This window comes from Oncorhynchus masou, chromosome 10, assembly GCF_036934945.1.
Source record: "Oncorhynchus masou masou isolate Uvic2021 chromosome 10, UVic_Omas_1.1, whole genome shotgun sequence".
Lineage (NCBI taxonomy): Eukaryota > Metazoa > Chordata > Actinopteri > Salmoniformes > Salmonidae > Oncorhynchus > Oncorhynchus masou.
This window is the reverse complement of record NC_088221.1, coordinates 43,184,173-43,198,151: the sequence shown is the minus strand read 5'-3', so window position 1 is coordinate 43,198,151 and position 13,979 is coordinate 43,184,173. Positions and strand designations below refer to the sequence as shown.

The 13,979-nt window shown below is 40.4% G+C and overlaps 2 pseudogenes; one reads left to right on the top strand and one right to left on the bottom strand.

The window, feature by feature from the left end:
- Positions 1–713: 713 nt before the first annotated feature.
- Positions 714–2,048, bottom strand: LOC135546869 (ADP-ribosylhydrolase ARH1-like; annotated as a pseudogene).
- Positions 2,049–4,824: 2,776 nt separating this feature from the next.
- LOC135547656 (rho GTPase-activating protein 15-like) overlaps positions 4,825–13,979 on the top strand; it is an 82,617-nt pseudogene continuing 73,462 nt past the window's right edge.

Genomic DNA, 13,979 nt, shown 5'->3' with positions numbered 1-13,979 from the left:
AGCAAGAATTTCACTAGTTCTGTTTTGGGTGTGAGGAGGGGAAAACTGAAAACTAGCAGGACAAAACTCCATCCCGTCAATAAAGGCTGACATTTCAGGTGGTCTTTACAAACTGCACTTACATTAAAAGGGCATTATCATAATTCTCTCAATTTCACAGTAACATTCCAACCTCACGGTGTGGAAATATACTTTGAGAGAGATTTGTTTAGTCACACTGCCACCCTCTGGTCACCACTGTACTTGCAGTCTTCATGTTGAAGATATACACAAGAACATCAGTCTAATCTGAAATCAAACAATCCCTTTTTACACTCTGCCATAGCTTAAATACTACAACATTAGCACAACAACTGTAGCATTATGTATGTTAGTGAACGATTGATTCTAGGCTGGAAATGTATTTGTTTATTGCCATAAGTGAAAATGTTTGAGCAAATTCTGTAGATGCTAATGGCTCTATATGTGGTCAGTAGTTGGACTGCAGCTTGAGATAAATCACTATTCTCTTACTAATATTTACACATCCAGTCATATTCTTTAAAACAAATCAAATAAAAATAAAGGGATGAAAAAATGTAAGCATTACATTTTTTTTTTAAGTTGCTGAAATTGCTAATCAACTGCAGGAAATCTAATGGAGTTAACCATCTATTGGTTTACTTTGCATCATTTTACTTTGCATCAGTACCAAGAGGGTTTCCCCTGAGCTCTTACAGCTGCTGCCCAAGCCTGGCTAGCCTGTCACGGTACTCCAGCTTATGATATGAAACAGCGCCCCACCAGGCAGCAGCGATCGCAGACGTGGAGTTGCTGTTCCCACCGTGGAAGAAGCCGTGATTGGCCAAGTCCACCCAGGAGTCGCTTGCCTTTAGGAGGGCGTCTTAAGCTATCATGGGAGCATTGTGCCCACTGGCACCACATACCTCCTGGAAGCTAACCTCCCTATAGAAACACTACCTGTCCTTCACTCTGTCGCGCTCTGGGAACTGGGGTTTGCTCTTCCCATTCTGTATGCCTCTCTTTTCCAAATAGGCTCTCCACTGAGTCCCAAAGTAGTCCCTGGTAGTTAGAACATGTTGTGTAAACAAACGGGACAATCTCATGGGAATATGTCACATTAGGCCTGTGGGGTGGTGGTGGGTCAGACGCCCACCCTCCACACTGACTGCTGTCAGCCTGTGCTCCTACTCAAGTGCAGGCCAATACACATGGCCCTCACAGCTGCCCCACACCCTCCACCCTTCCTGCAGAAGGAATCTTAATGCCCCTCTCAGTTCTCAATATGCGCCTGGCAACGCTGTCAATACAGAGGAGAGAGAGGGAGTATAATTCTTGCATTGAAGGGAGATCAACATGTTTGTTTAAGTGTGCCGTGCCCCAGCGTGCAGAAGCATTGACACTCCTTTGGGTGTCCTGTTTACATTGTGACAACAAGACATGACACACAACAGAAAAAATACAGTGCATTTATGACTCTCTACAGTGCATTTATGACTCTCTACAGTGCATTTATGACTCTCTACAGTGCATTTATGACTCTCTACAGTGCATTTATGACTCTCTACAGTGCATTTATGACTCTCTACAGTGCATTTATGACTCTCTACAGTGCATTTATGACTCTCTACAGTGCATTTATGACTCTCTACAGTGCATTTATGACTCTCTACAGGGCATTTATGACTCTCTACAGTGCATTTATGACTCTCTACAGGGCCTTCGGAAGGTAGTCAGACCCCTTGACTTTTTTCACATTTTATTAGGTTACAGCCTTCTCCTAAAATTGATTCAATTGTTTTTTTCCCCCTTATCAATCTACATAAAATACCCCATAATGACAAAGCAAAAATATTTTTTGACATTTTAGCAAATATGTTAAAAATAAAAAACAGAAATATCACATTTACATAAGTATTCACACCCTTTACTCAGTACTTTGTTGAAGCACCTTTAGCAGCGATTACAGCCTTGAGTCTTCTTGGGTATGATGCTACAAGCTTGGCACACCTGTATTTGGGGAGTTTGTCTAATCCTTCTCTGCACATCCTTTCAAGCTCCGTCAGGTTGGATGGTGAGCATTGCTGCACAGCTATTTTCAGGTCTCTCCAAAGATGTTCGAGTGGGTTCAAGTCCGGACTCTGACTGGGTCATTCAAGGATATTCAGAGACTGGTCCTGAAGCCCCTCCTGCGTTGTCTTGGCTGTGTGCTTAGTTTCATTGTCCTGTTGGAAGGTGAACCTTCACCCCAGTCTGAGGTCCTGAGTGCTCTGGAGCAGGTTTTCATCAAGGATTTCTCTGTACTTTGCTCTGTTCATCTTTGCCTCATTCCTGACTAGTCTCCCAGTCCCTGCTGCTGAAAAACATCCCCACAGCATGATGCTTCCACCACCATTCTTCACACTAGGGATGGTGCCAGGTTTCCTCCAGACGTTATCCTTGGCATTTAGGCCAAAGAGTTCTTGGTTTCATCAGACCAGATAATCTTGTTTCTTATGGTCTGGGAGTCTTTAGGTGCCTTTTGGAAAACTCCAAGTGGGCTGTCATGTGCCTTTTATTGAGGAGTGGTTTCCGTCTGGCCACTCTACCATAAAGGCCTGATTGGTAGAGTGCTGCAGAGATGGTGTCCGTCTGGAAGTTTCTCCCATCTCCACAGAGGAACTCCAGAGCTCTGTCAGAGTGAACATCGGGTTCTTGGTCACCTCCCTGACCAAAGCCCTTCTCCCCCAATTGCTCAGTTTGGCTGGGCAGCCAGCTCTCGGGAGAGTCTTGGTGGTTCCAAACTTCTTCCATTTAAGAATGATGGAGGCCACTGCTGCACACATTTTTTGGTACTCTTCCCCAGATCTGTGCCTCGACACAATCATGTCTTGGAGCTCAACAGACAATTCCTTCGACCTCATGGCTTGGTTTTTGCTCTGACATGCACTGTCAACTGTGGGACCTTATATAGACAGGTGTGTGCCTTTCCAAATCATATCCAATCAATTGAATTTACCACAGGTGGACTCCAATCAATTTGAGGAAACATCTCAAGGATGATCAATGGAAACAGGATGCACCTGAGCTCAATTTCGTGTCTCATAGCAAAGGGTCTGAATACTTATATAAATAGGTTATTTCTGTTTTTCAAAAAAAAAATGTTTTTGCTTTGTCTTTATTGGGTATTGTGTTTAGATTGCTGAGGATTTATATTGATTTAATCAATTTTAGAAAAAGGCTGTAACGTAACAAAATGTGGAAAAAGTCGAGTGGTTGGAATATTTTCTGAATGCACTGAACCTGCTGCTCTTCCATCCATGTCTTCCATGTTTACAATTTACTTCTCCACTCGATACAGCACAGGGAAGAATGCCCTCTCCCTCTCCACCACCATGACCAGGACTTCAGCTGTAGTCAAGTGCATGACAGTGTCATCACTTATCGGGAACTCTTTGGCATTCAGCTTCTCTAGACTTCCTCATGGATGAGCGCTCCATCATTCTCAAATGTCTCCTGCTCCACTCAGCACCTCTGTTCCCGGGGAACCTCCTCTGAAATGTTGAGATCTGGTTGGAATGACGGTTGTAGTGGTGGTGGTGGTGTTTAATTACTTCTGTTAAAGATTGCATTAGATGGTTGACTAATTGAATGTTGCTTTGGATGGAGAAAAAGAATACATATACATTTAAAATGAAGAAAAAACTTCACAATACCTTTTAGGCTGTTAAAATGAGATAAGGATACACTGCCCCATATGTGAGTCACTGAACCATTCATGGTCAATTCAGGGAGACACAACCTTACAGGATGTTAAGGTATGAATGTCTTGTGTAGAATTGCAGAACACACAATACAAGTGGAGCTCGTGCTGTCAATGGCTCCCTTGGACTGTTGGTGGATCTCAGAGACTTATGTAGGTGGAGCGTTTGTTCCCTTCATGTGATTCTATACCTTAGATTTTGCCTTCTCAGTCTCCACTGTTTCTCAGCTCCATACAAGGCAACAAGGCTTTCACATGAGTTATGACAAACACTTCCTGTATTGAAGGCCAATGGGATTGCGATTCTGAAATTGCATTTGCCCCATCTGCTGGAGGTAAATGGGAAATTCATTGCTCTTTGACGATGGTACACTTTACTCACGGTCTATTGCCCACTCTATATGCCATATAAAACCTTTACAGGTTGTTGTGCTAACACTGAACCAAGGATGGTACCCATAAAACACCACAGTTTGAGTTGTTCAGTAAAATAGCTAGTTTTTGTTCATTAAAAAAGTCTCTCAGGGTTGAATCACCCAGACCACAAGAAAACCCCAATGACGTCATTTCCTGATTCAACCAATTTCATCAACAAACAATTGTTTTGGGGCCCAGTAACTCTTTTGATAGTGTTACCAAGCTATTTTACATATTTTGGTAAAAATCTTGATGTAAAGTATAAACCATTCATATTGTGTATGGAAGAATGCTGCTCCCTTGCGAAAACAATCTGTAATAGATCACTGGAACCAAATGGAATTTAAATTAAGACAATATTAACTGTAGTGAAACTCAGACATGTACCATTATCTTTCAAATTGCACTTTTGGCAAGGGATATGTTTTGGAACAAGCTGTTACTAAAAACATGCTGAAAAACCTACCCGTACACCAACACTCTGATCTACCTTGTTCTCAGATTGTGTGATGGACTGATCTCACATCTACGCCTGTTATCAATGTCTATTCAGCTCTGAAGTTGAAGTTTCAGTCAGACTAATTCTGTGCAAGTGACATCTTTCAGGAAGTGGGGACCCGGGCCTGCGACGCGTAACACACGTTCACATCAACTGTGGAGCAGTAGTGAAAGACATGGTGGTTTGACTACACCATGTGATGAAACCTACTTCCTCTAAATGTAAAACTTGCACTCTTTCTCTTTATCTCTTTTCTTTTTGTGATCTGAGGCTGATTGATTTGATAGAAAGATGGCGGGGACGAGGTAAGAAAGACAGAATTCTAGTGTGTGGATGGAGTGGTTTTGAAAAATGAAGGATGCTGTCATTTTTGTTGAATCATTCTTAAAAGTTTTGGGAGTTTTAGTGGGGGGGGTCATTGGTGACTTATAGAGATGTGACGCCTAGGCAATGGCATCAGGTGCCCGGGCACTTACTCACTATATGCAGTTAGTCGGTGGAAAGTTGTTGATACGTGTGTTATTCTTGAGTATTATAGTCCTGAATGGTTATAACATAGTAGATGGTGTTCTACATGCAGTTAAAACAGGATAGAAGTAGAATTGGTGGTTGAAAATGTTTGAATTTCACCAAAATGTTAATTTTTTGTTCTTTTCTTTTCTGAAGTTTAGGATTTTTCTAACTTGTTAAACTCACAATCTACAAATCTGTGATATCAATACAACTGCATCCACTATACTGACTTTCAATTGGCATTTCTGCACTGTACGTCTTTACAACATAAGCCAAATTTCACAATTTGTATTACCATGGTCATGTTTACACAATTGTTTGTGTTGTAATCAACGATGCGGAGAGATGTTAGGGTCTATGCAAACCATCAGAATACACAGCTGTTGACGTCTTAATCTGTTCACTTATTTTGGGTGTGGAGGTTGAGATTTGCTTCCTGTTGTGAGACACTGTGCAACGTCTCAAAAAAAACGCACATTAGGTTAAAACCCAACACTGAACTACTATGTGACCTTGCTGGATGAGCCTTGGTATTTAGATCAAATTCTACTTTATTCAGTGGGTAGATTGTTTATTATTAGCAAGAATCCCAAACTTGAGCAGACGATGAGACAACCACTACGGAAAGAAAGGCTAAAGTCCTCAAGCTTAGATTACGCTTCTCGCCGTGTCTGCCCTTAAATGTTTGTAAAAACAGCGCTTTAAAAGCCTTCTGTGAAGCATCTTACATCCATTGACTCATTAGAAATCTGAACATCCCACTTGTGTTTCTCCTCCTTTTGACCAGAATCACCAATCTTCAGAGCGTAGGGAATCAGCCGCCTCTGATTCTCCCCACCAGGTGACCGGAGCGGCACCAGGAACGGTCCAGATGCGTATCAAGACCTCTCAGATCAGCGGGGATCGCCTGAGTCAAACCAAGTCCATGGTCCTGCAGGACCCTGACTTGCCTCCCAGACCTGTAAGTATAGGACATGAGCACAAAGAGATGCATACACACAAACACACACACACACACACACACACACACACACACACACACACACATACACATGACACACACACACACAGACACACACACACACACACACACACACACACACACACACACACGCACACACACACACACACACACACACACACACACACACTCACACTGACACACATTGACACACACACACACACACACACACACACACACTGCTCTCTTATTATACAATGTTAAAGCAGATTTGAATCTGCTTATTGAATGTTGTTTGTCATTTGGTGAACTGTGTTTACATAAATTCCAGTAATTATGATTATAGCATTTATAAACCGTTGTATCACATTAGGTGATTATCATTTGCTTAATTGCGTTGATCTCTGTTTGACTGAGCACTTCCCTGTGGGAAAATCAGGGTGAAGATAAAACAGATGATGCATTTACAAAATGAGCAATCTGATGCAGCATATTTGGAATAATGTAGCTACCATGTTGACATTGAACTGGACATAACCCCAACCATTTCATCTTTCTCGTAAGTGGCTACGTGGTCAGTTGACACCTCCATTTAGCATAGTGGTTCACGACCGTATCATAGTGGTCCACGACCATATCATAGTGGTTCACGACTGTATCGTTGTGGTTCACGACCGTAACATAGTGGTTCATGACTGTATCATAGTGGTTCATGACTGTATCATAGTGGTTCATGACTGTATCGTTGTGGTTCACGACCGTATCATAGTGGTTCATGACTGTATCATAGTGGTTGGTATCATAGTGGTTGACTGTATCATAGTGGTTCACGACCGTATCATATCATAGTGGTTGGTTCGTATCATATGATCATAGTGGTGTATCATAGTGGGTATCATAGTGGTTCACCGTATCATAGTGGATCATAGTGGTCCACGACCGTATCATAGTGGTTCACGACTGTATCGTTGTGGTTCACGACCGTAACATAGTGGTTCATGACTGTATCATAGTGGTCCACGACTGTATAATAGTGGTTCACGACTGTATCGTTGTGGTTCACGACTGTAACATAGTGGTTCATGACTGTATCATAGTGGTTCACGACCGTATCATAGTGGTTCACGACCGTATCATAGTGATCCACGACCGTATCATAGTGGTTCATGACTGTATCGTTGTGGTTCACGACTGTATCATAGTGGTTCATGACTGTATCATAGTGGTTCACAACTGTATCATAGTGGTTCACGACTGTATCATAGTGGTTCATGACTGTATCATAGTGGTCCACGACCGTATCATAGTGGTCCACGACCGTATCATAGTGGTTTATGACCGTATCATAGTGTTTCACGACCATACATCTGTCTATGTAGTGGCTGGAGTAATACAGCTGCACATTTACTTTAAAACAGGCCATAGTAACCTTCAGTCAGTCTCAGTGTCTAACATGTATTATAAACCTTCATAGAGTTTATTAATAATTGACAGCAACCTGAATTACTCTGATGATCACAGCCGTGAGGCCACGTCTTCATGGTTTGTTGTGTTGCTTGTTTGCTAATTATGCAGAAGATACTTGTTTGGGAGACACCCATACTGCAATAACACAGTTTGTCCAGAGGGCAGAGTAGAGGTACAAAGGCTACTGGAGATAATGAACCAGATCTTATGGACTACAAACATATTCACTAACATCTCCCAACAAACAAAAAGCTGCGAACACAGAACGTTACAGCGTTGCCCTAACATTACATCAGTGTTCCAGTGTTCTAGTGTAGAATGTTGTTGTGATTACAGCTGTCCTAGTTTTCATTACATTCATTACACAGATGATCACATGTAGCAAACATAAAAATTAACACTGTTTGTTACTATCATGTATTAGTGTGTGTTTCTAGAGAGCAGGGTAATTGTTTCTTGACCTCCTCCAATGTATTGCCATACGTGTTAAACCCTAGCTGAACCGTATCCTGCTCCACCCTCCAACACTGTGATTAATGAGAGATTATGAACTGGGTGGTTCCAGCCCTGAATGATAATTGGCTGACAGGTCTATCAGACCGTATACCACGGGAATGACAAAAGTTATTTTTACTGCTCTAATTACATTGGTAACCGGTTTATAATAGCAATAAGGCACCTCGGGGATTTGTCGAATATGGCCTATATACCACAGCTAAGAGCTGTGTCCAGGCACTCCGTGTTGTGCTTAAGAACAGCCATGGTATATTGGCCATATGCCACACCCCCTCAGGCCTTATTGCTTAAATGTAACAACCCAAATGAGCTGGACCCCGTTGTAGTGAATAAAGGACTCACTAGGGGTTTGGACTGCGAGGGTAGGCCTATCCTTGTTGGAATTCCTATAAGACAGGCATTTGACCAGTAGAGGGCAGGGCAGCACAGTGCTGAAGGATAAAAACTGAATACCAAACGGTACATACTGTGTTTCTATAGCAACCCGGGACACTGGTTCAACTGTGTATACGCTCAACCTTTTCTGATCTACCTTTACTGCAACTACAAATATTACTACTACTACTACTACTTTACTACAGGGTTTAACACATCTCTCATGAATCAATAACCGTGCTGTTTTCATGTCCATGTTTTGTCTTTTGCAATGAGTGTTTCCGTTGCTGTTATAATGACGTGAACTATCATGGTCTGATTGTGATTAGCACTGGGTTGTGTGAGTTGTTTATCTGTTGTCGCAGTGTGAGGTCTCATGTCATCAACCACACTGCGTTCCCACACACTACTGTCAGAGACTCTATAGGCATTTATGATATAGACTTTAAATAGGTTAACGCAGTGATGAGACATTCACACGTGTCACCATACTCTTTTTGGTATTATATTGCATCATCTTTAAAGCTGTTAAATACAGACATGGACTCTTCACACGAGCTGCATTGTTTTATTTTATTTTGCCAGGGTAGGGTAGCCTAGTGGTTCGAGCATTGGACTAGTAACCGAAAGGTTGCAAGTTCATATCCCTGAGCTGACAAGGTACAAATCTGTCGTTCTGCCCCTGAACAGGCAGTTAACCCACTGTTCCTAGGCTGTCATTGAAAATAAGAATTTGTTCATTAACTGACTTGCCTAGTAAAATAAAAAAACAGCTAAGACAATGAGGCCTCAATCAAGCAACAGTTGTGATTTTTTCTACCTTTATTTAACTAGGCAAGTCAGTTACAAATTCTTATTTTCAATGACGGCCTAGGAACAGTGGGTTAACTGCCTGTTCAGGGGCAGAACAACAGACTTGTACCTTGTCAGCTAAGGGATTTGAACATGAAACCTTTCGGTTATTAGTCCAACGCTCTAACCACTAGGCTACCCATCACTGTTTTCTCTGTTTTTGTTTCTGTAGATCTCTCGCCACCGGAGGAACCAGTCTCAGCATAACGTTGGTGGAGCCGTAGAGTCTCCTGTGAGTATGACAGGCCACCATAAAGAACTGGCAGGATAGGCAGAAATCAGTTTGGGTTATTATACTCTGTTAATATATGGCTGTTATTAGCTATTATACTACACTAAATATTGTTCACTATAAATATGTTTCTGCACTTTTCATTCAGCTGGCCTATTTTACTTTAAAAAAAGGTATATTTATTTGGTTGATACTGATAAAATAGAATGTGTCTGATTGGAATATTTATGTGACATTGATTGATAATATCTCTTCAAGGATAAATGTTACATGTATTTCAGATTGTTTTGAATGGTGAATATTTGAATAAAGCCAAAATATACGAAGGAGGCAAAAAACTGAGGAAGAATTGGACTTCAACTTGGGTAGTCCTGGACACGGATAAACTTCTGTTTTATAAAGACAGCAAGCAAGAAGCCCTGACAAATTTGGTAGGATTTTGCAAGATCCTCACACCCTTACTCATACTCATCTCTCTCTCGCTACTACCTCAACTCTCTCTCGCTCCTACCTCTCTCTCCCGCTCCTACCTCTCTCTCTCTCTCTCCTACCTCTCTCTCTCTCTCCCGCTCCTACCTCTCTCTCTCTCCTACCTCTCTCTCTCTCTCCTACCTCTCTCCTACCTCTCTCTCCTACCTCTCTCTCCTACCTCTCTCTCTCTCTCCCTCTCTCTCTCTCTCTCTCTCTCTCTCTTTTTTTTTCTCTTACTCTCTTACTCTTTCTCTCTCTTACACAAACACAGTAAAGTACAAAGTGATGGTTCAGTAAAGTACAAAGTGATGGTTCAGTAAAGTACAAAGTGATTTTTTATTTGATTTATTTCACCTTTATTTAACCAGATAGGCCAGTTGAGAACAAGTTCTCATTTACAACTGCAACCTGGATAAAGCAAAGCAGTGTGACACAAACAACAACACAGAGTCATACATGGAATAACCAAACATACAGTCAATAACACAATAGAAAAAGTCTATATGCAGTGTGTGCAAATGAGGTAAGATAAGGGAGGTAAGGCAATAAATAGGCCATAGTGGCGAAATAATTACAATTATAATAATTACAAAAATGAGATACTGGGGTGCACAGAAGAATTAAAAAAACAGTATGGGGATGAGGTAGTTATATGGGCTATTTACAGATGGGCTATGGTTCAGTAAAGAAAGTAAAGTAAAAAGTGATGGTTCAGTAAATTACAAAGTGATGGTTCAGTAAAGTAAACAGTGACGACATTAGGTTGTGTTATAACCATCTGAATACGAGGGGTCAATGTTCAATTACAGCCACAAATCAGCTTTCTAAGGGATTGCCAATAAGCATCATGAGTACCAATCCAATGTTGAGTGAACATTTTAATTTTCTTTTAATTGTTTTATATCTTACTTTAGCTTTGTTCCCATGGCATAGAATTCACCCAATGAAAATGCAATGAGCAACTGTTTATCCCCTTGTGAAGAGGAATGGATATAGTGTGTGTGTGTGTGTGTGTGTGTGTGTGTGTGTGTGTGTGTGTGTGTGTGTGTGTGTGTGTGTGTGTGTGTGTGTGTGTGTGTGTGTGTGTGTGTGTGTGTGTGTGTGTGTGTGTGTGTGTGTGTGTGTGTGTGTGTGTGTGTGTGTGTGTACATATACAGCACATGCATGTATATCTGTGTCTGTCTATGTGTGTAGTATGTGACTTTAATCCAGAGAGAGAGAGAGAAAGAGGGGTAGGAGCGAGAGAGAGAGGTAGGAGAGAGAGAGGTAGGAGCGGGAGGGAGGTAGGAGCGGGAGGGAGGTAGGAGAGAGAGAGAGAGAGGTAGGAGCGGGAGGGAGGTAGGAGCGAGAGAGAGAGAGAGGTAGGAGCAAGAGAGAGAGAGATAGGAGCGAGAGAGAGATAGGAGTGAGAGAGGTAAGCGAGAGAGAGAGAGAGGGAGAGAGAGGGGTAGGAGTGAGAGAGAGAGAGAGAGAGGTAGGAGCGAGAGAGAGAGAGAGGTAGGAGAGAGAGAGGTAAGTGAGAGAGAGAGGTAAGTGAGAGAGAGAGGTAAGCGAGAGAGAGAGGTAAGCAAGAGAGAGAGAGGTAGGAGCGAGAGAGAGAGAGGTAGGAGCGAGAGAGAGAGGTAGGAGCGAGAGAGAGAGGTAGGAGAGAGAGAGAGCGAGAGAGAGAGAGGGCGTGGGTGGTGGGATTCTAAAATGAGCTTGCCATGCTTTTTGATGAAGCTCAGAGGACTTAATCAAAGCCCTCTCTATTACTGAGCCCCACCAGGGCAACGGTCTGTCAGACTCTCCCTGTCCAATAGTTCATTATGGGCAAGAGAGGCATTTCCACATACAGTATATTGACATATCTCACCCTTTTCCGATGAAAAACTGAAATAGTGGTTACAGTGGAGGGCTGGGTGGTGTTATGAAGAAGTACAATTTTGTAATTTGTTAGTCTTTGTTTTAGAGTAGAATAAACAGTTTGTTAATGTCTTGTGTTATCATTTGGTCGCTGTCGACAGTATTTAGGTTTGGGTTCTGAATATACACGATGTCATCATCATCATACGAACTAAGGATATGATCTCACCTGCAGCGTGTACATAGTTCTGTAAGAAGAGTTATTTATTGAGTAGAAACTAGAACGCTCAAATCATCCAACTAAAACAAATGTAGTTTTCTATGACTGAGGCAGGTACTCGAAGTCAATTATCACCTGATTTGTCCAATACTGTACCTGTTAGCCATGATAGTTAATTGAGTCTTCAGGGTTCAGTCTATTCGATGCTGATCATGAGGGATCTCAGTGAGCATCTTCCATTGGTCTAAAATGGCTTGGTTTCTGTTGGTTGTGACAATGTACTGCAGTACTATATTGTAATACTATTGCAGAATGTTCTTATTGTCTTAATTTGATTTCACCAGTTTTTAGATTGTTTAAACTTGCTGAGACCACGACAGGGAATTATATCTAAATGAGTTTCCATACCTTTTACACTGATTCTTATTTGAAAAACAACATACATACATATATATATATATATATATTCTAAATTACATTCTCTCTGCCTGAAAATGATACCATTCCTATTTTGATACATTTACACACGGCTTCTTTAATTCCATAGAGGATATCAATAAGACACTAAAGGTTGGAACGAGATGGTAATTTTCCATGAAGGAAAGTGGTGCTTTTTAACTCTTTACAGTTATTATTGTGGTAGTGGAAGAAGTTTTAAAATGTTTTACTTTAGCCAAGAAGTTAAATATAGTCAAAATTAAATTTAGTAAAATAATTTCTCTGTTTACTTTGATAGACTACACTATCAACCTTATTACTTTGGATTGTGGGGCAGTTAGATCACATAATTTATCACAAATAACTCTACCCAGACTAGCATACTACACTTTTATTCAGTCTCCTACTACAATACCACAGTATACTGTATGACAACTGTAGTAATAGAATACAGAAGATAGAGGCATTGTTGAAGTTTAAAATTAAAATAAAAAATGTTATTTCATCCCAAGCGTTTCTCCCTTACTTCAACTGTACATTAATTTCTTAATCAAAGGATACAGCTGTTAAAAGAAAGTTATGACTGGAAAGATAAATAAATAGGACAGGTAAATAAATGGATAGATAAATAAATAGGACAGGTGTATAAATGGATAGATAAAGACAGATAGATAAATAAATAGGACAGGTGTCAATGGATAGATAAAGACGGATAGATAAATAAATAGGACAGGTAAAAATGGATAGATAAAGATAAATAAATAGGACAGATGAATAAATGGATAGATAAATAGGACGGATAGATAAATAAATAGGACAGGTGAATAAATGGATAGATAAATAAATAGGACAGGTGAAAATGGATAGATAAAGACAGATAGATAAATAAATAGGACAGGTGAATAAATGGATAGATAAATAAATAGGACAGGTGAATAAATGGATAGATAAATAAATAGGACAGGTGAATAAATGGATAGATAAATAAATAGGACAGGTGTATAAATGGATAGATAAATAAATAGGACAGGTGAATAAATGGATAATAAAGAAATAGGACATGTGAATAAATGGATAGATAAAGACAGATAGATAAATAAATAGGACAGGTGAATAAATGGATAGATAAATAAATAGGACAGATTAATAAATGGATAGATAAATAATAGGACAGATGAATAAACGGATAGATAAATAAATAGGACAAGTGAATAAATGGATAGATAAAGAAATAGGACAGGTAAATAAATGGATAGATAAATAAATAGGACATGTAAATAAATGGATAGATAAAGACGGATAGATAAATAAATAGGACAGGTGAATAAATGGATAGATAAATAAATAGGACAGATTAATAAATGGATAGATAAATAAATAGGACAGATGAATAAATGGATAGATAAATAATAGGACAGATGAATAAATGGA